Source organism: Schistocerca gregaria, chromosome 3, assembly GCF_023897955.1.
Source record: "Schistocerca gregaria isolate iqSchGreg1 chromosome 3, iqSchGreg1.2, whole genome shotgun sequence".
In the NCBI taxonomy this organism is placed as follows: domain Eukaryota; kingdom Metazoa; phylum Arthropoda; class Insecta; order Orthoptera; family Acrididae; genus Schistocerca; species Schistocerca gregaria.
The window spans coordinates 150,511,306-150,533,863 of NC_064922.1; the positions used below are offsets into that span (position 1 = coordinate 150,511,306).

General features: G+C 43.4%; 1 protein-coding gene across 1 annotated transcript in view; it reads left to right on the forward strand.

Annotated features, from left to right (window-relative positions):
• Positions 1-6,171: 6,171 nt before the first annotated feature.
• The window catches only part of LOC126354285 (UDP-glucosyltransferase 2-like), a 104,269-nt gene continuing 87,882 nt past the window's right edge, over positions 6,172-22,558 (forward strand). The window contains exon 1 of the mRNA XM_050003829.1: positions 6,172-6,321. The gene's annotated coding sequence lies outside the window, so the exon portion shown is untranslated. The remainder of the gene's footprint in view (positions 6,322-22,558) is intronic.

Consider the following 22,558-nt stretch of genomic DNA (forward strand, 5'->3'; position numbering starts at 1 on the left):
AGCTGGATGATGACAGCCACTGACATTTAAGTACATGTCCATCTGAGTCTTTTTTCTGTGAACAGTGTGTCCCAGCGAGCCATCAGGTTCCTTGCAAGTTATCTTCGGCGTGCAGCCACACCCTGATTGCCTATGTTTAAGCCATGCAGTTTCAAGAGCCATTTCCTCGAAGTGCTGCATATACACTCCTGGAAATTGAAATAAGAACACCGTGAATTCATTGTCCCAGGAAGGGGAAACTTTATTGACACATTCCTGGGGTCAGATACATGATCACACTGACAGAACCACAGCCACATAGACACTGGCAACAGAGCATGCACAGTGTCGGCACTAGTACAGTGTATATCCACCTTTCGCAGCAATGCAGGCTGCTATTCTCCCATGGAGACGATCGTAGAGATGCTGGATGTAGTCCTGTGGAACGGCTTGCCATGCCATTTCCACCTGGCGCCTCAGTTGGACCAGCGTTCGTGCTGGACGTGCAGACCGCGTGAGACGACGCTTCATCCAGTCCCAAACATGCTCAATGGGGGACAGATCCGGAGATCTTGCTGGCCAGGGTAGTTGACTTACACCTTCTAGAGCACGTTGGGTGGCACGGGATACATGCGGACGTGCATTCTCCTGTTGGAACAGCAAGTTCCCTTGCCGGTCTAGGAATGATGGAACGATGGGTTCGATGACGATTTGGATGTACCGTGCACTATTCAGTGTCCCCTCGACGATCACCAGAGGTGTACGGCCAGTGTAGGAGATCGCTCCCCACACCATGATGCCGGGTGTTGGCCCTGTGTGCCTCGGTCGTATGCAGTCCTGATTGTGGCGCTCTCCTGCACGGCGCCAAACACGAATACGACCATCATTGGCACCAAGGCAGAAGCGACTCTCATCGCCGAAGACGACACGTCTCCATTCGTCCCTCCATTCACGCCTGTCGCGACACCACTGGAGGCGGGCTGCACGATGTTGGGGCGTGAGCGGAAGACGGCCTAACGGTGTGCAGGACCGTAGCCCAGCTTCATGGAGACGGTTGCGAATGGTCCTCGCCGATACCCCAGGAGCAACAGTGTCCCTAATTTACTGGGAAGTGGCGGTGCGGTCCCCTACGGCACTGCGTAGGATCCTACGGTCTTGGCGTGCATCCGTGCGTCGCTGCGGTCCGGTCCCAGGTCGACGGGCACGTGCATCTTCCGCCGACCACTGGCGACAACATCGATGTACTGTGGAGACCTCACGCCCCACGTGTTGAGCAATTCGGCGGTACGTCCACCCGGCCTCCCGCATGCCCACTATACGCCCTCGCTCAAAGTGTAAGGTGTCAGGCAAATCCAACACCTTACATGAAAACCCTGACATGATAAGCAAATCCGGTAGTATGTCACATGGCTCCGAATAAATCGTGACATTAAATTAACCAGAGTAATACGAGTAACGAGTGAGCAAATGCAATACCACAGACTAACACAAGAATGCCTAAATGCATGTCGTACCTTCCCACCGTGAGGCAGACGCAGTTCCGAGGGGAGAAACGAGGACAGAAGCCGAAAGCAGATAAGGGAGGGGCTGGGCACCCACGCTGCGAGCCTACCTGTACAACTATACAACCCGCACGTTTTAGCGTCAGGCTTTTTCGCGTCTCAGGTATGTCAAGGACACTCCCCAGCCCATGTTAAAAGATAGAGCCATCCAGAAGAGCAGTATAGATCTCACGATAACGCTAAAAGGACCACACTAGCTGCAGGTTTTAGCGTGAGACTTTTTGGCGTCTCTGTTACGTTGCAAACTTTAAAAACATTGCCCCACCACGAAAGGTATAACGTTTCCCATTGGATAGACAGAATTTTTGTAGGAGGAGCTTAAGTTTAACATTGAGACCCTGATTGGTCAGATGAAAACAAAGCCAAATAGTTTTTTTTAAACTAACTTCGGTAAATTGTAGTAAGGAGAAGTTGAGAGTTAGTTCCGAGACGGCGGGCTGGATGGCTGCTGCGCCGGCCGCTGCCGCCCTGACGCTGCTTAGACACCGACAAGGTAAAGAACGCACGCGATGCCGCATTTTTGAGCGCATAAGGCTTCACTCAGAACTGCAGAAGTCTCATCTGTTACACCCCTTTTTTCCGTAATACTAATGGTGATCGTTAATTAAAACTCATGGTGTTCACATTTGCCACTTGAAGAACAGATCTGAAACGCGATGATTTTTCTTTTATATAGTTATTGAGAAGCCACATCAGCCACTGTAATTTACGACAAGTTAGATAAATTATTAAAGATAATTGAGGGTCACTGTAGACCATTCTGATAGTTTTCTCTTTTGTGAAACTTAATTTAAACCTAGATTATAGATGTGATATGGCATAGGTCATCCTTCGATCGATTGTATAACTTGGAAACCCATTTAGGGAATATTCGTTCACATTTTTGTTGAACGCTGTTGGTTTTTACCATCCTGTATTAAAACATTTCCTTTTATCAATAGTGCAATTTATAAACGATGTTTTGTGATTAGAATAAATTTCCAATGGTAAACTTAACTGCTTTTTCGACGTTATTTTACCAGCTAACTAAAAATAGGAAAGCCTTGAACCCTTTCCACTAAATTTAGTTAGTATTAAGATTCTTTTACAGGGAGTGCAGTGGAGCTGACGCTGAGATCATTAAGTATTTGGTTATATCATCGATAGTCTCACTGAACTCTTCTGAATTCTACATGTCATGTGTGGTCTGGCGTCTCCTTACCAGCAACAGGTCCCAGGTTCAAACTAGTTAATTCCCTAAAAAACACGCTCAGAGCGTCGTTGCGCGAAAGTGGTAGGGAGACACGATATAGTACAAACAGACACCACCATGAATGTTTAGAAAAGTCCGTCAACTGCACATACGGTTCACGTCCACGTTGTCACGGCATGCTACCAGTGTTAAAGACTGCGATGGAGCTCCGTATGCCACGGCAAACTGGCTGACACTGACGGCGACGGTGCACAAATGCTGCGCAGCTAGCGCCATTCGACGGCCAACACCGCGGTTCCTGGTGTGTCCGCTGTGCCGTGCGTGTGATCATTGCTTGTACAGCCCTCTCGCAGTGTCCGGAGCAAGTATGGTGGGTCTGACACACCGGTGTCAATGTGTTCTTTTTTCCATTTCCAGGAGTGTATATATAGGTTTGGGATGCCTGACGCTAAGGGTGATCATATGGTGCCTCTGGCTAACTGTTGGTAGAATTTTCCACCACACTGGAAGTAGGTGACAGTGAGTGTATGGCAGATGCACAGTGTCTTGGTCAAAGTGGCTCCTTAGTAATGTCAAGGAGTCCTTTAGAGGTACTAGTGTGAATAGGAACGTTACATAAGTGCTGTCCAGGAGATTACCCTATCACCCTTCTCCAGATATACTTCCTGACGCGTCTTCACAAATTTTGTTTAGTTTTTGACATGGTGTGAATAACCGTGGTAACAGTGACCCGCGAGATGCTTTAGTAGTGGCACCAAGTGTTTAGCTATCGCCTTTGTTGGTGAATTTATGATGTACACTATTAGGCTTAGTGGAACTTCCTTCTTTGTGGTAGGGGGAGGGGACATATAGCTGTGGCGGTAATGGTGGTCTGGGGTACAGTCTTCTGACCATATCCTTGTTCATTTCTGAATGTCTTGCAACGAGACTGATACACTATTACAAGACCCAGCCTATAAGCAAATCGAGGAAGGTCATACACCAACGGACCGCGAGGTTTGAAGCATCATGTCACGGACTGCCCAGCCCCTCCCGTCGGAAGTTAGAGTCCTCCTTCGAGCATGGGTGTGTGTTGTTCTTAGCATAAGTTAGTTTAAGTTACTTTAAGTAGTGTGTAAGTCTAGGGACCGATGATCTAATCAGTTTGGTCCCTTAGGTATTCACACACATTTGACATTTTGAACATCATACACTCCTACAAAATTCAGGAATGGAGAGAAATATGGTCAGAAAGCTGTATCAGAAGGCTGTATGCAAGAGTACCAATACCATGACAGCTGTATGGCCTCCAACAGATACACAAGACTGGAGTTCCACTACATCCAGTTGTGGACACGATAAATACACCGATATATGGGATAGCTAAACCCTTGACACAGCGACTAAATCATCTCGTGGGTGACTGTCCACACCATGTCAAAAATTCTATAGAGTGTGTGAAGTGCTTTAGGAAATGTATCTTGACAAGGGTGGCCTTCTGGTCAGTTTTGATGTCACATCGCTTGCCACACAGGTACCACTAGGGCACTCCTTGACATTACTACACCATGTGCTCACTACGACCTACTTCCAACGTAGTGCAAACAGTTAGACGGAATTGCCATGCATTGCAAACCTATGTATGGAGCCCTTCGAGGGAAAGGCTCTTGAAACCACACACCTGAAACCAAAGGTGTTCTTCTGACATGTGGACGACGCATTCGTTGTGAGGCAGCATGGTGGAGAAAACCTAGAACTTTGACCACCTGAACAGCATAAACGACAATACAAAATTCAATATGGAGGTAGAGGAAAACAGATGCGCCCCCCCCCCCCCCCCCCCCACACACACACACACAGCGTTCCACGTCCGCGAACTCCCCACCACCGTTCGCGACATCCCTTTTGAAGGCGTGCAATTGGCACAGTCATTACATTGGAGCCAGGGCAGCCTATGGTCCAGAGGCTATATTGGCACGCAATGGACACGAACATCACACTTTGTCTGAATTTAACGAGTAGAAAACTTCTCGAAACTTTCCTGTAGAACAACGCCTTGGCTCTGCTGACAAGCTTCATAGTTGGCTCATGTTGCAACGCGAGGATATAAATAGCTAGCAGCCATCGTGGCGCGAACAGTCTGGTTTTGGGGGGGGGGGGGCTAGGAGCTGAATAGATTGATTCTGGAGCAGTCATTGTGGTGAATTTTGCATGTGTGGCATGACAGTCGCATCGTGAAAGTGTTGAAATTGTTATTAAGTATGTAGAAGTGGACTTATAACATTTACGCATGTGTCACTAGCAAAAACTTTCCGGACTTTGAACTTTGAAGACCTTTTCGTCAGGATTCGTCTCAGTAGCCTGAAATTTCACCACTGACCTTAGCGAGTGATTTCCGGGACTTGTAATTTTTGCCAGATCGCAACTGAGGAACTTTAGCTTAAATTTTAAGCGACTGGGTCTCTGAATTGTTGCAAGATTTCGGATTGGGCGAGGTATCGCCTGGGTTTATTTAAGTTCTCGCATTGGCGTAATAGCGTTCAGTACTGGCAATTTATATACTTATTGTTGTAACAAAAACAGGAAACAGGCCCAGTTTTTTTATACTCTCTATTACGTGACTGTAGTGAACTCGCTTTCCGCAATTTCCTCCCTTCATTTAACTGAAAGTTCAGTTTTTTGGTTGAGGATTTTAAGGCGAATGCGACGAGTCATTGGTTAGCCACTAGACTTAACGTAACCAAATTAAAAAAAAAAAGAAAAAAAACAGCCGTTCACGGTGGCTCAACTGGAACATTGATATGATAATAATCTGCACAGTAATGCTGGGACTCCAAGCTAATTCGTTTTTTTTTTCTTTGAACATGCTTTTAACGGACGGTTTCAGTTCCTTTTTTTATTTATTTTTTACAAGTTAGTGTGTACCTGAATTGAACAGTCAAGTCGCCCATGTCAAAATTTTATCTGTTCAAGACCTATCTATTTTGCGCATACAAAATTATGTTGGTGTTTATTGAACTATCAAAAGGATTTCCTTCGAATCAAGTACTACATCCAGTACATTTACAAAACAGAAGACGCTAAGAAAGCAAATTAGGCAACAACAAGGTTGTGCATTCTGAACAAAACTTGAAACAAAATTGAAAGGATTGGTCATTTTTTTTAAAATGATTTGTCTAACGGTAAGTAATAAAGAAAATAATCAAATCACTGGACGCCCATCTGAATAATGCTCGAAATAATATGCAGCAAATGAGGTGCATCAAGTGTTACTCTAAGCTATTTCGTTTCTTACTTTTAGACAAATCATTTCGCAAAACATCTGAACGATTTTTTAATCTTCCCTTTCGTTTCCGTCACTGCTTCTTCGATGTTGTTAAGTGGGCTTCTTTTGTGTTGGCAGCGCTGTATAGCGCTTTGCATTGGATCTCTGACTGCGCTTTCTTTGTAATAGACTCTGTGACTGGTTGGACTCGGAAGTGATAGTGTAGGCTAACGATCTGCACATGTTCGACTTGGAGACTGAATATTATTCATGATTACATGCCTTTGTACTAGATGTCAGTCACGATCTATATTCCTATCTGAACTGGATGTCACATTATTAAGGTACAAAAAATACGTTATTTGGTTTGCAACAAAATCTTTCCTTTGCTAGCCACATGCCTAGTAGTAGTTAGTGGCTTTAGTAGTTAGAATCTTTTATTTAGCTGGCAGTATTGACTCTCGCTGTAATGTAGTAGTTCGCGTAATGAAGATGTTTGTAAGTGCTTGATGAACTGTATAGGTTATTGTTAGGATTTCTTTTTAGTCAGGGCCATTCTTTTGAATTAGTGATTTGAAGTCAGGTTATTCTTTTTTTGTGGAGTCAGATTGCGCTTAGGCCAGTGTTGACATGATAAGAAAAAGCAAAGAGAAAGTAGGCTCACAACGTTCAGTTTTACTCAGCTGTTTCAGAATCAGATAACTTAAAAGTTTCATCTTCTCAGTCATTCTGCAGCTTAAGTACAGATTCACACATTTAAGTAAAGAAGTTTCAATGTATAGGTTGAACTATATGGGCGAATTATTTCTTATTATTTCTTAAACCGAGTACTTCGTTCCTAGTTTTCCATTCTTATTGTTCGCTCTTGATTCTTGTAGATAGTGTACGTTACTGGTCTTTCCCTGTAGCTTATACGTATTATTCTGAGTTTTTCGATGCTCTAGGTCAGCAAATCCTATGAAGTATCTTAATTTTTTCTGCTGTATATTGTTCTTCTTAACAAGTTGGATATATGAGCTGTTAAGCTGACCTGCTATAGTTTTCGCACTTTTTGGCAGACCTGCTCGCACAGATTATCGCGCTAGCTTGTAAGATAGGGAGTCGAGACATATGCTTCAACTACGCCTCGATCTTGTACATTGGGCAGTGTGAGTGCGGTTTTCAGACGTTTTTCCACCCTCGTTCAGTCGAATGTTCAATGTCTCACAATCATTGCTCTTGGAAATGTGGTACGCAAAAATTTAAAATACCATAACACACAGAACAGCGTTTACACGACTCAAAGGCAGATGGGTCACACGACAGAAAGGATATCCAACCACGGGGTTATGTAATTCAAATTACGTGAAATAAATCTGCCAAATCGTTAGGAGGAGTCGACCCTGCACTATGGGATGAATGCTCATACTGGCTCATACAGAATCATAATGCCATCTAGGGGCAGGTGATATTTAAGATAAGTATTAAAATAGCACTGATAATGTGTCATAACTATGAAGCATATAATAAACACCCACTGGATCCTGTTAAACTGTTAATAGGGTAGGACTCACAACAGAAAAGAAAGTTTGCATCGTTCTCTTTGTTTCTGGATGTAAATGAGTGAACTATTCATTTTTTATTACGATGCTTTTCTTCCTGCTGCTAAAATGCCTGCAATTTTAAGCAAGTCAGCATCATTCTTGTCCTGTCACTGTAACAGGCAGTCTGTTGTGCTGTGAGGACTGGGTTATACTCGCTCACCTGTAACGCATTCTGTCTTTCTGACTGTAATGCTGCACTCATCTATTGCTCAGAATAGGTGATATATTTGATATAACATAAGAAAGTGAAGTATAGAAATTTTACGTTGTTTCGTGTGCGGTTGTTAAAAGCGAACGAAACCCGAAAATCTATTTCTCTTTTGGAATATATGAAGAGACAAAGGTAACTACATAGTGCGAGAAGCCATCCAACAGTAAGTTTAAAGATTCACAAGGCCCGGCAGCTATATCGCTAGTTCCATCAAGCAACGATGATGTGAACACGTTACTGATTACCAGCCACATAAGTCTGGAAGTCAGACTTCGATGACTCACTTCCCACACAAAAAACTTTTGTTTAGTTGTACTTAGTTTTGCAGCCTTTCTCAGCAGTTGAGGATGAAGGTTTCATCGCTTTGTCAAGGGTTTGAATCTAGCATATTGCCTGCCGAGCAGCAAAATAACTTCTGTAAGTATGGCCCCAGCAGGATAGGAAAGGTACATGAATGCTGTACGAGAACTTACCTGTAGCTGAAACCGTCTGCTTGGCCACAAACGCATAAAAATAATGAAAACTATGTAGGTGTGACAGCACAGTTCATAACAGAGTTTTCTGAAATTCAGACAGTTTTGTTAGTGTTTATCAATGGAGGATCTCGGATGAGTGTCCATTTCGCGGAAGAAATCATGAAGATTAATTAGCCCTTAAACGTTTCAGATAAGCTTCTGGTCGTAATTACTGATAATGTGACGAACATTAAAAATGAAACAACAAATGATGTCCAGTGGAAACATTTTGGGTGGATATCACCAACAAGCCAAACCGACCGGTGACATAATACAGAAAGAGTGTTGTTTCTATCTTCACATACAGAATATGAGTTGCTTGAATACATACTGCAGATAAGAAAAACCTGGGTTTAAGTCCAAAGCAGCTCATTCAAGACGTTCCAGCGAGGTGTAACTCCACTTATTATACGCCTCAGCGCTCAGAAAAACTGGCAGATGCTGTGAGAATAACTGCAGCGCTAATAAAGAGCTTTAGGTTTTATCAAAGAAGAACTTGATAAATTGCAAAGAACTAAATGGAATGATGGAATCACTTGTAAAATGTATGTGGGAGACAGTCGCGTTCTACTTCTTGCTGATGGTCTCGTAAATGTTTGTAAGAAAATATGAAATGAAAAATTCTCCATGGTGGTGCATAATGTGGTCACCACTCTTGGATAAAGAATGGATTACACGAATGAAAGATATTGTTTATAAAAGAAAAACAGCAGTGTCCCGGTTTTTAGAACACAGATTTAAGTTACTGGCTTGTATTGATAACGTTTCTCTCCATTCAACCACAACGCATAAATTAATGTCTTGCAAGAGAAGTTTTTCAAAAGCAATCAATGCAGTAGATGGTGGCGCACTCAAAGCCGCGCGGGATTAGCCGAGCGGTCTCAGGCGCTGCAGTCATGGACTGTGCGGCTGGTGCCGGCGGAGGTTCGAGTCCTCCATCGGGCGTGGGTTTGTGTGTTTGTCCTTAGGATAATTTAGGTTAAGTAGTGTGTAAGCTTAGGGACTGATGACCTTAGCAGTTAAGTCCCATAAGATTTCACACAAATTTGAACATTTTTTGAACTCTCTTAAGTAGAAAACATATTTAAAAGGTAATTTTTTTTTAAATACGTACTCTTGTTTGTTGCAGGATGTATGAACACACTGTTTAGTACTCCAATATATTTCAAATATATCAAAATTCCAAATGATTTGTTTAACCAAATGATATATTTAGAAAACGTTACTACAGTAATATTATGTATTTCACTTCTTTCACTATACTTTATGGCCCATGTGAAATATATCACCTTGCAGGAACTGGAGCGTTGTAACCTATCGCTCGTAATTACTATTTCAGAGTATTTCTACTGCCGTCTATCCTGGATTAGCAACGCTGTAGAACTACTCCACAGTTAGTTCCCGATTATCGTCCGATTATGTCTGCGTTTCAGTTTCAATATTTAATTAGTTTTAAGCAATAATTTAAAACCGTATGCCACGTAACACCATTACAAAGAAAAAAACTAAAAACTTAGAAGTCATTACAAGTCCGCATGCCTTATTTCACCTTCACTGCACGTTCCTGTAAGTGTATTTCTTATACTTCCGTAGCTTATTGGAATATGACAAAGCCACTTTCAAAAACACGTCAACTTAAAAATTAAACTTCGAAGAAAATACTGACGCCAGCAGGAATCGGGCATCGACGTACTTCAATGAAGAGAGGTGAAAATTTGAGCCGCACCGGAACTCGAACCCTGATCTCCTCCTTAAAGTGAGCGGTTACCTTAACTTCTTTTTTTTAATTTATTTTATTTGTTAGAGAGTAGGAGGTAATAAGTGGTATTACATATGGTGTAACAAATAACAGACATAAACAGCGTCTCTCTGTACAAAACAATCACGGACCGCGTCCGTCAAGGTGTGTTCCTCGCCGATCCCGTTGTACCTCCTGTTGGAGCCACGCACTTCTTCGTGTGTGACGATGACTCTTTCTTGTTCGGAATCATCATACTCAGTAATTACATTCTCCCACCTGGTAGGTCCCAACTGCGTAGGGGGTCAAGCAAGGCATTGCCTAAAAAAGTAGCGTAATATGCTCGATATTTCTGAGTCTGTAGAATCAGTAAGTGCCATTCTTGTGGCATATGTCTAGCACATTCTTACCGCCCTCTCGAAAAAGGTAACGTACAGTCATACCCCAAAAATTCGACTTGCTTCGGCGTGAACAACGGCCAACTATTATATTGTATTATGTAACTATATATCTAATGAGGTATTGAATAGAATTGGGGAGCAGAGGAGTTTGTGGCACAACTTGACAAGAAGAAGGGACCGGTTGGTAGGACATGTTCTGAGGCATCAAGGGACCACAAATTTAGCATTGGAGGGCAGCGTGGAGGGTACATATCGTAGAGGGAGACCAAGAGATGAATACATTAAGCACATTCAGAAGAATGTTGGCCGCAGTAAGTACTGGGAGAAGCTTGAACAGGATAGAGTAGCATGGAGAGCTGCATCAAACCATCTCAGGACTAAAGACCACAACAACAACAACAGCTATAATATTAACGTTAACTTTCTGAAAATAGACATTATGAGAAATGTAGTAGCATTATAAAGTTTATAACTTAAATACGGCAAGCAGTTACCAGTTGTGTAATTTACAATTTATAATTCTTTTGATTTATAAACTCCTGGAAATTGAAATAAGAACACCGTGAATTCATTGTCCCAGGAAGGGGAAACTTTATTGACACATTCCTGGGGTCAGATACATCACATGATCACACTGACAGAACCGCAGGCACATAGACACAGGCAACAGAGCATGCACAATGTCGGCACTAGTACAGTGTATATCCACCTTTCGCAGCAATGCAGGCTGCTATTCTCCCATGGAGTCGATCGTAGAGATGCTGGATGTAGTCCTGTGGAACGGCTTGCCATGCCATTTCCACCTGGCGCCTCAGTTGGAGCAGCGTTCGTGCTGGACGTGCAGACCGCGTGAGACGACGCTTCATCCAGTCCCAAACATGCTCAATGGGGGACAGATCCGGAGATCTTGCTGGCCAGGGTAGTTGACTTACACCTTCTAGAGCATGTTGGGTGGCACGGGATACATGCGGACGTGCATTGTCCTGTTGGAACAGCAAGTTCCCTTGCCGGTCTAGGAACGGTAGAACGATGGGTTCGATGACGGTTTGGATGTACCGTGCACTATTCAGTGTCCCTCGACGATCACCAGAGGTGTACGGCCAGTGTAGGAGATCGCTCCCCACACCATGATGCCGGGTGTTGGCCCTGTGTGCCTCGGTCGTATGCAGTCCTGATTGTGGCGCTCACCTGCACGGCGCCAAACACGCATACGACCATCATTGGCACCAAGGCAGAAGCGACTCTCATCGCTGAAGACGACACGTCTCCATTCGTCCCTCCATTCACGCCTGTCGCGACACCACTGGAGGCGGTCTGCACGATGTTGGGGCGTGAGCGGAAGACAGCCTAACGGTGTGCGGGACCGTAGCCCAGCTTCACGGAGACGGTTGCGAATGGTCCTCGCCGATACCCCAGGAGCAACAGTGTCCCTAATTTGCTGGGAAGTGGCGGTGCGGTCCCCTACGGCACTGCGTAGGATCCTACGGTCTTGGCGTGCATCCGTGCGTCGCTGTGGTCCGGTCCCAGATCGACGGGCACGTGCACCTTCCGCCGACCACTGGCGACAACATCGATGTACTGTGGAGACCTCACTCCCCACGTGTTGAGCAATTCGGCGGTACGTCCACCCAGCCACCTGCATGCCCACTATACGCCCTCGCTCAAAGTCCGTCAACTGCACATACGGTTCACGTCCACGCTGTCGCGGCATGCTACCAGTGTTAAAGACTGCGATGGAGCTCCGTATGCCACGGCAAACTGGCTGACACTGACGGCGGCGGTGCACAAATGCTGCGCAGCTAGCGCCATTCGACGGCCAACACCGCGGTTCCTGGTGTGTCCGCTGTGCCGTGCGTGTGATCATTGCTTGTACAGTCCTCTCGCAGTGTCCGGAGCAAGTATGGTGGGTCTGACACACCGGTGTCAATGTGTTCTTTTTTCCATTTCCAGGAGTGTATTATTTTCTCGTTCCATCTTAGCTCTGGAACAACAGCAGAAATCTGAAGCTAACTTTTGGAGCACACATGCCGTAGTACCAGGAAACAACCACGTCCCCTACTTGCAGTGTGGTGGTGGAGAGAGGGCAACACGTAAGGGAGGTGCTGGGCAGCTTCATTGAAGCCATAGTCTTAACAGAAAAGGCAGATGCTAGAACAGGACATTTTCCATTTCGACAGATCTCCCACTTAACTTTTAAAAGACTACAAATTACAATGATATTTGCGTTCCCAATCACATTCAGTGAATCATAGTGGCAGTCTTTTTAGTATTGTGGAATGTAGTTGACATCTCTATGTTTCTCCTACAGACAAATTTAAGTTTGTTGCTCAGCAGTGGGTTCGACCGATAATTTATTTTATCTTTGCACATGAAGGGGTGACTAAAGAGATTGTATCTATATATAAACGCATACTCGGCAAAGCCACTGTCCAGTGCGTGAAGGGTGGTACTTTTATCCTTTTTGGTTATTCTCTCCCCTGCTCCGCTCAAAAATGGAGCGAGGGAAAAATGATGGCACCTATTCCACTGCACGAGACCTTATCCCCTTTATTTTGTCCTTACGCAAAATGAACTTTGGAGACAGGAGGACCATCTTACAGGTCTGTCACAAATGCTTGTTGCCAAAATATTCTCATTAACATTTTGCGAAAAGAACGTCCTATTCCTTCCAACAAGTGCTTTTTAGGCTCGCAGAACATTTCCGTAAAACTATCATACTGGTAAAACCAATCAGTAATACATCTGTGAGCACGCCACTGAACTGCTTTCCCTTTAATCCGCCATAGTGGGGACGTAAAGCACTCGACTAGTATCCAGATACATAAGCAATAATCAATGTTGGGGTTAAATAAATGCTACAGTGAATTTATACAAGGTTTCACTTTATAATTTGCAAAATGGAGTTACACTTTTAAAAGGTTGTGAATAAACTACGTTTGTATTTACACGGTATGTAGATTTAGTTTCTTTTGCTATACAACATAGCTTAGAGTAAATAAATAACCTGGCAAGTGGATAATCAGCTAGTCTGGTGAGCTTACGAGTCATTTAGTAGACAATTTTTGCCTGAGCTGCTCGCAAGAACTCTAATATGTGTTCTTGAGCTCTGATATTAAAATCCGCATCCCGTTCATGCTACCTAATAACTGTAAGAGACCTCACATTTAATGTTGTGTAGTCTGTATATTTAAATGGGTATAAGGCAAGGTCTTTCACCCCTACCGTTCAGTCTATACATCGAAGAAGCAATTACGGAAATAAAAGAACGATTCAAGAGTGGGATTAAGGTTCAGGGTAATAGTATATATACATCTACATCTATGCTCCGCAAGCCACCTGATGGTGTGTGGCGCAGCGTACTTTGAGTACCCCTATCGGTTCTCCCATCTATTCCAGTCTCGTACTGTTCGTGGGAAGAAAGATTGTCGGTATGCCTCTGTGTGAGCTCTAATCTCTCTGATGTTATCCTCGTGGTCTCTTCCCGAGATATACGTAGGAGGGACCAATATACTGCTTGGCTCCTCGGTGAAGGTAAATCCTTGAAACTTCAACAGAATCCCGTACCGAGATACTGAACGTCCCACCTGCAGAGTCTTCCACTGAAGTTTATCAATCATATCTGTAACGCTTTCGCGATTATTAAATGATTCCGTAACGAAGCGCGCTGCTCTCCGTTGGATCTACTCTATCTCTTCTATCATCCCTATCTGGTACTGACCCCCACCGATGAGCAGTATTCAAGCAGTGGGGAACAAGCGTACTGTAACCTACTTCCTTCGTTTTCGGATTGCATTTCCTTAGGATTCTTCCAATGAATCTCAGTCTGGCATCTGCTTTACCGACGTTTAATTTTATATGGTCATTCCATTTTAAATCACTCCTAATGCCTACTCCCAGATAATTTATGTAATTAACAGCTTCCAGTTGCTGACCTGCTATATTGTAGCTAAATGATAAAGGATCTTTGTTTCTATGTATTCGCAGCACATTACACTTGTCTACATTGAGATTAAATTGCCATTCCCTGCACCAAGATTGGCTGAGTGGCTTCACTATCCTGAGTAAAAGCGGAGGAGGATTACAGGGTGTGCTGAATGGAATGAACAGTCTAATGAGTACAGAATGTTGCCTGAGAGTAAATCGAAGAAAGACGAAAGTAATGAGAAGTAGCAGAAATGAGAACAATAAGAAACTTAACATCAGAATTGGAGATCACGCGGTAGAAGAGGTTAAGAAATTCTGTTACCTAGGAAGCAAAATAATATATGATGGACGGATCAAGGAGGACATAAAAAGCACACAGGCACTGACTAAAAGGCCATTCCTGTCCAAGAAAAGTTTGAGGAAGAAATTACTAAGAATGTATTTTCGGCGCACAGCATTGTATTGTAGTGAAACACGGAATGTGGGGCAACCGCAACAGATGAGAACTGAAGAATCTGAGATGTGGTGCTACAGAAGCATGTTGAGAATTAGGTGGACTGATACTGAGGTTATTCGCAGAATCGGAGGCTGGAAGGAAAAATATGGGACATACTAACAATAAGAAAAGACAGGCTGATAGGACATGTGTTAAGACATCAAAGAATAACTTCAATGATACGAGAGACAGCTGTGGTGGATAAAAACCGTACAGGAGGACAGAGTTTGGAATACCTCTAGCAAATAATTGAGGACGTCACTTACAGCTGCTGCTCTGAGATGGAAAGGTTGGAACCCGGAGAGAAATTCGTGGCAGGCTGCATCAGACCAGTCAGAAGACTGATGACTCATAAAAAGAAGTCTGTATAGCCTGTGACGAAATACCAGTGATGCAAACAAACTGGTCTTTTAGTAATATAAACTTATCTTCCACCAATAAGAATATTTTAAAGTTCACATGTAGAGATCTGATCTCCATAGTCTAAGTTTACAATTAAAGTTTTTTTCTCAAAAAGTGCATCAATAATTTTTCACAGAAAACTATCAAATCTGTTCGATTCGTAACTCATTGAATGAAGTACTTCAATAAAAAATAAATGTCGTGTGACTAGGGCCTCCCGTCGGGTAGGCCGTTCGCCGGGCACAACTCTTTCGATTTGATACCACTTCGGCGACTTGCGCGTCGATGAGCATGAAATGATGATGATTAGGACAACACAACACCCAGTCCCGGGAATCGAACCTGGGCCCATAGGACTGACATTATGACCACTCTGCTACCAGGGGTGGACAGTCTTTCGATGTAAGCTCACTAAAAATATAAATTACCGTTAGACGATGGAATGCGACTTGCACTCTCAGTTTTAACAAGGAAACAAAACCAAAAATTACCTAGTTACTGATTTATAATTTACATTTCGCAGTGTCGTTTAAGTCTTTTCTTACTTCGAAATTTACTAAGACCTATGAAACAAGTGGTTACACTTCAGTTGCGCAACGTGGCGCAACATGATTCAGTATTCCAGTTACAGTTTGGCAGCGTTAGCGCCAGCAGATGGCGTAGATATAGGAAAGCGATAAGACGTCTTCACTCTGGAATTGGTCACGTGTTACAGTCACAGAGTGGTTACCGAAAAGCGATAACGGTGTGACATGGTGCCCTTACTCCACCAAACGACGACGCTGACATACCTCCCTACTTGTGAAACTTTGCGCAAGAGGCGAATGTGATAACAGGGCCCTGATAACACCAACAAGGAAGAACTGCTGTTCACACTCTATTCAACAGATTTCTGTAATATGCACTCACTAGAACTGGTAAACTACTGTAGGCTACTGTACGTTATGGTAAGTTACCCTACACTACGGTAATTTTCCTAGTAGCTTTGGTCTGTTAAGATAGTAACGGCATTACCTATATGCTTTATGTGTTGCATACCTATCGGGCGTTGCCTCATTTCTATCGTCTTGTTTCCGCCTGTGATTAGACTCTTACTAGGTTCCCCTAGGTAATGACAGCGGTGAACTGTTTAGCAACTGAGTGAGGATATATCTTGAGGTTACTGCAAAAACGTGTTAAGTGCCGATTTCTTGATTTTTAGGTTATGCATGCATTCTGTGTCAGAAAATGAGTATCTTTCGTCTGGAGAAACCAGGTAAGAGGAGTTGTCACTCTAAGAAGTTAACCACATGTGGCAGAAATCTGTGAAGTGCATGGTTAAATATTCTATACAGCAAAAAAATATTTAAGTACACTTAAATGCTTTGTCGATAGGCTTCTTGAAATTCTTTGAACAACAACAATCCATCAAGTGCACTTAATGGATTTCAGCAGAGAACCGCACACGATGTAACGGAGATAAATTTTATAAGTACCGGGTGATCACAAAGTCAGTATAAATTTGAAAACTTAATAAACCACGGAATAATGTAGATAGAAAGGTACAAATTGGCACACATGCTTGGAATATTTATACAGACTTTTTGATCACCCGGTATATCGTGGTATGATTATATTCCTTAGCTTCAGCTACCAGACAAGTGATGTTAAGTTGGTGTAAAATAATATTACCTTAAGTAATCAGTGTGACATCAATATTATTGTTCATTGTCTGAAAGATATCGATGATTCACTGAAAAGCCAAAGGAACTGGTACAGGCATGCGTATTCAAATCCAGAGATACGTAAAGAGGCAGAATACGGCGCTGCGGTCGGAAACGCCTATATAAGACAACAAGTGTCTGGAGCAGTTGTTAGATTGGTTACTGCTACTAAAATGGCGGGTTATCAAGATTTAAGTGAGTTTGAACGTGGTGTTATAGTTGGCGCAAGAGCGATGGGACACAGCATCTCCGAGGTAGCGATAAAGTGGGGATTTTCCCGTATGACCATTTCATGGGTGTACCGGTACTGTGAATGTCAGGAGTCCGGTAAAACATCAAATCGCGGTCATCGTTGCAGCCAGAAAAAGATCCTGCAAGACAGGGACCAACGACAACTGAAGACAATCATTCAACGTGACAGAAGTGCAACCCTTCCGAAAATTGCTGCAGATTTCAGTGCTGCGTCATCAACAAGTGTCAGCGTGCGAACCATTCAAAGAAACGTCATGGGCTTTTGGAGCCGAAGGCCCACTCGTGTACTCTTGATGACTGCACGACATAAAGCTTTAACTCGTGTACCCTTGACGACTGTACGACACAAAGCTTTACGCCTCTCCTAGGCCCGTCAACACTGACATTGGACTGTTGATGGCTGGAAATATGTTGCCCAGTCGGACGAGTCTCTTTTCAAATTGTATGGAGCAGATGGACGCGTACGGTAATGGAGACAACCTCATGAATCCGTGGACCCTGCATGTCAGCAGGGGACTGTTCAAGCTCCTGGAGCCTCTGTAATGGTGTGAGGCGTGTGCAGTTGGAGTGGTATAGGACCCATGATAGTCTAGATACGACTCTGACAGGTGACACGTACGTAAGCATCTTGTCTGATCACCTGCATCCACTCACGGTCATTGTGCGTTCCGACGAACTTGGTTAATTCAAATAGGACAATTCGACACCCCACACGTCCAGAATTGCTACAGAGTGGCCCCAGGAACACTCTTCTGAGTTTAAACAGTTCCGCTGGCCACCAAACTCCCCAGACACGAACATTATTGAGCATATCTGGGATGCCTTGCAGTGTGCTGTTGAGAAGAGATCTCTACCCCCTCGTACTATTACAGATTTAAGGACAGCGCTGCAAGGTTCATGGTGTCAATGTCCTCCATCAGTACTTCAGACATTAGTCGAGTCCTTGCCACGTCGTGTTGTGGCACTTCTGCGTGCTCACGGGGGCCCTGCACAATATTACACAGGTCTACCAATTTTGTTAGTAGACTGTGGTAAATGTGTGTTTAATATTATTCTCAACCGACAGCAACAAAGCTGGTGATTCATTGTTTGCCTCTAATAAAAAAACAAAGTGACATCAGTATTATTGTCGATTATTGTAACTGATGTGCACACAGCTGAACACCCATTGTAGCGGAAACTGCTGTGAGTTCAGTGAGTGCAGTAGCATTGTGCCAGTTGCCTACAGTGATTTGAATTCTAAAAAATGTGTTCAAGAAGCGTCCTGCTCGTTCCATTGCCCAATAAAATGATACACACAGAAGATGAAAGTTCAGATAAGCAATAAAATGGTACCCTAAACATAAACTTAATGCTTAGATACACTGATATTTTAATATGCATGAAATAATTTTATTTCTTAGTTTTATTTTAAGGAAATGGATTTGAATCTTCAAGTGCATGAACTGGATGAAGATCAGATGATGCAAGTAGAGCACACGAGCGTTGTGCAGAAGAGAAACGTTTTGAGTCTGATTGTTCCGCCAAGGATCCTGAATATGAACCAGGTTCCAGTGGTACAGGCAGTACATACCTCTTGACTAAAGAAATCAATGCTGTAAAAGATAGAAACAGTGGTAACCGATCAAGATAGAATAAAAGTGATCCCAAAAGATAAAAGAAGAATATAATAAAAAAGTATAAAACTGGATCTAAAAAACCAAAGCCAGTTAATTCTGAAAGATGTAGATACAACTGGAACAAGAATTTTTCAGATGAAATAAAGTACTCCTTTTGTAGAAGCTTCTGGAACTGCGATTATACGAGGCAAGACGATTTTATTCTTGGTATCACAGTGAGTCTAACTGCAGCATGAAGACCAAATACTTTTCAGTGGCTAAAACAACGTAGGATTCTAAGGTTTACTATTTAAATAAAGACAATGAAAAAGTCAGAGTTTGTAAGAATTTCTTTATTAAAACTTTATGTATTTCGGTTGTCATTGATACTGCATATAAAGGGAATGATGAGAGTGGACTTTTCATAGGAACTGATAAGAGAGGCATATCAATTCCATATAATAAAACTAAACCAGACGACGTGTAGAAAGTTAAAGGACACAGAGAATTTTACTGTAATGGACTCCAACTACTCAAGGAAATCCACAAAACGACTGTACTCAGAGTCGAAACTAAGCGTATCTAAAATGCATAGTTTGTACAAAGAAGAATGTTAAATTTCATATCAGTCAGCGAAATAACTTGTAGAAGAATATATCATCAGAACTATAGTTTCGCCTTCTACAAACCTAGAAAGGATTAATGTCAAAAATGTGTAAATTGTGAGAAAGCAAAGAGCTATGAAGAAAAGAAAGCACTGGAAACAGATATATCAGATGTAAAGCAGACAAGACATATATGTGTTCCGCATCTGATTTACAATCTGTCTTGCAAATACCTTTAAATGAAGTCAGTCAAATGCACAATAGTCTGAAAATCTGCTCATACGATTTCAGCATCTAAGAATTTTCGGCCCCAAGTGATACATTCTTCTAAGGTTGGACCGAGATAAACGGGAAGAAAGGTAGCTCAGAAATCGGTACCTGTGTCGTGAGTACAATAAACTGGTTCGACCAGAAATAAAACACATTTCAATCTTCTCTGACACTTGTGGGAGTCAGAACAGGAATCAAAACATAGCTGCGCTGTTCCTGTACTTGGATCAGGCAAGAAATTTAGACATTATTGAACACAAGTTTTTTGAATCTGGTCACTCATGCATGGAGTGGACAGCATGTATAGTGCCACTGAAAGCGCGAAGAAACATGTGCCTGTCTATACCGTTCAGGATTGGGTAAACATATTCGGACTAGCAAGATCAAAAAGGGTTCGAAACAAGAAAGGTTCACCTTATGCATTACACGAATTGAAACATGCACAATTGAAAGATTTATCTAAGTTTTCTGCATCTATCATTAAAAGGAGAAATACAGTCTGGGAAATAAAGTTAACTGGCAAAAAATGAAATGTTGTCGCTACCAAAAATGCTAGCAAGGAGTGACAGACTACAGGTACAATCACTCATCAGATTATAAGGAAATACATTGATTTAGTAAAGGATATTGTTTAAATATGAAAAATATTGACCTACAAGATCTTCATTCTAAGATTATCCAAATAAGTGGAAAGCAAAAGAAGTGCCTGATCACCTAGAAATTTGAACTGTTCAGTCCCACTAATCATATGCCCATTCTGTGTAATTAAAAGGTTTTATTGAATGCGTGTTAGAAACTGAGTATTACCGTGATTTAGCCTTTTCTACAAGGCACCAAATTATATCTTGAACTGAACTATTTGAAACAGTGCCAACATTGCGCACAATATCCTTTACTACCAAGCTAATATCATCAGTAAACAATAATATTTTAGAATCACATGTAATACTGAGGGTATATCGTTTATACACTCCTGGAAATGGAAAAAAGAACACATTGACACCCACCATACTTGCTCCGGACACTGCGAGAGGGCTGTACAAGCAATGATCACACGCACGGCACAGCGGACACACCAGGAACCGCGGTGTTGGCCGTCGAATGGCGCTAGCTGCGCAGCATTTGTGCACCGCCGCCGTCAGTGTCAGCCAGTTTGCCGTGGCATACGGAGCTCCATCGCAGTCTTTAACACTGGTAGCATGCCGCGACAGCGTGGACGTGAACCGTATGTGCAGTTGACGGACTTTGAGCGAGGGCGTATAGTGGGCATGCGGGAGGCCGGGTGGACGTACTGCCAAATTGCTGAACACGTGGGGCGTGAGGTCTCCACAGTACATCGATGTTGTCGCCAGTGGTCGGCGGAAGATGCACGTGCCCGTCGACCTGGGACCGGACCGCAGCGACGCACGGATGCACGCCAAGACCGTAGGATCCTACGCAGTGCCGTAGGGGACCGCACCGCCACTTCCCAGCAAATTAGGGACACTGTTGCTCCTGGGGTATCGGCGAGGACCATTCGCAACCGTCTCCATGAAGCTGGGCTACGGTCCCGCACACCGTTAGGCCGTCTTCCGCTCACGCCCCAACATCGTGCAGCCCGCCTCCAGTGGTGTCGCGACAGGCGTGAATGGAGGGACGAATGGAGACGTGTCGTCTTCAGCGATGAGAGTCGCTTGTGCCTTGGTGCCAATGATGGTCGTATGCGTGTTTGGCGCCGTGCAGGTGAGCGCCACAATCAGGACTGCATACGACCGAGGCACACAGGGCCAACACCCGGCATCATGGTGTGGGGAGCGATCTCCTACACTGGCCGTACACCTCTGGTGATCGTCGAGGGGACACTGAATAGTGCACGGTACATCCAAACCGTCATCGAACCCATCGTTCTACCATTCCTAGACCGGCAAGGGAACTTGCTGTTCCAACAGGACAATGCACGTCCGCATGTATCCCGTGCCACCCAACGTGCTCTAGAAGGTGTAAGTAACTACCCTGGCCAGCAAGACCTCCGGATCTGTCCCCCATTGAGCATGTTTGGGACTGGATGAAGCGTCGTCTCACGCGATCTGCATGTCCAGCACGAACGCTGGTCCAACTGAGGCGCCAGGTGGAAATGGCATGGCAAGCCGTTCCACAGGACTACATCCAGAATCTCTACGATCGTCTCCATGGGAGAATAGCAGCCTGCATTGCTGCGAAAGGTGGATATACACTGTACTAGTGCCGACATTGTGCATGCTCTGTTGCCAGTGTCTATGTGCCTGTGGTTCTGTCAGTGTGATCATGTGATGTATCTGACCCCAGGAATGGGTCAATAAAATTTCTCCTTCCTGGGACAATGAATTTACGGTGTTCTTATTTCAATTTCCAGGAGTGTATTTGCCATCTATGTTATCAGCGTTGTAAACTTCCTGCTACTATTCTTCCTTAACGAGCTTTATAAAACTCTCTACTGCCGTTGGATTAGCGTTTCTACATAGTTAGCAATTATATATAACATTTGTTTGAGTACAAAAACCTTTTAGTGTTAAAATTTATACATCATGGTCTGAATGGTCATTCACCCATTTACTAACAGAATGGTCGTCTGGTAGTGAAAATGAATAAAAATATTGTCTGTAGTCGTACTACTGTTCCCCTGCACACTGACAGGAGAAAATATAATCCACATCAGATCATATGAATTTACGAGATCTTCCAACATTCTTCGTCTTGCACAATCACATACAAAACTAATATTGATGTCACCACATATAACTAATTTTCGGTACTTCCTATAAAGTGAACCGAGAACCCTCTCTAGCTTGAGCACAATTGCTCTGAAAGACTTAGAGGACCTATACACAGTTTCACTAAATTCAACTGCCCCTGCACGACATTCAA